The sequence below is a fragment of the Cynoglossus semilaevis genome, chromosome W, assembly GCF_000523025.1.
Source record: "Cynoglossus semilaevis isolate Cse_v1.0 chromosome W, Cse_v1.0, whole genome shotgun sequence".
Classification (NCBI taxonomy): Eukaryota; Metazoa; Chordata; class Actinopteri; order Pleuronectiformes; family Cynoglossidae; genus Cynoglossus; species Cynoglossus semilaevis.
This window is the reverse complement of record NC_024327.1, coordinates 3,053,811-3,054,021: the sequence shown is the minus strand read 5'-3', so window position 1 is coordinate 3,054,021 and position 211 is coordinate 3,053,811.

Sequence of the window (211 nt, the reverse complement as noted above, 5' to 3'; positions counted from 1 at the left end):
GGGCTAAGCAGCCGTTCATTGTTTGGAGCGACCACAAGAACCTGGAGTACTTACATTCAGCTAGGAAGCTGAATTCACGAGGTGGTCTCTTTTCTTCACCAGGTTCCGCTTTACCCTGTCTTATCGGCCAGGGTCAAGCAACAACAAGCCAGATGCCCTTCCAAGACAGTTTTCAGGCAAAGGGGTGCCTGAGTTCCTGGAGGCGACCGTT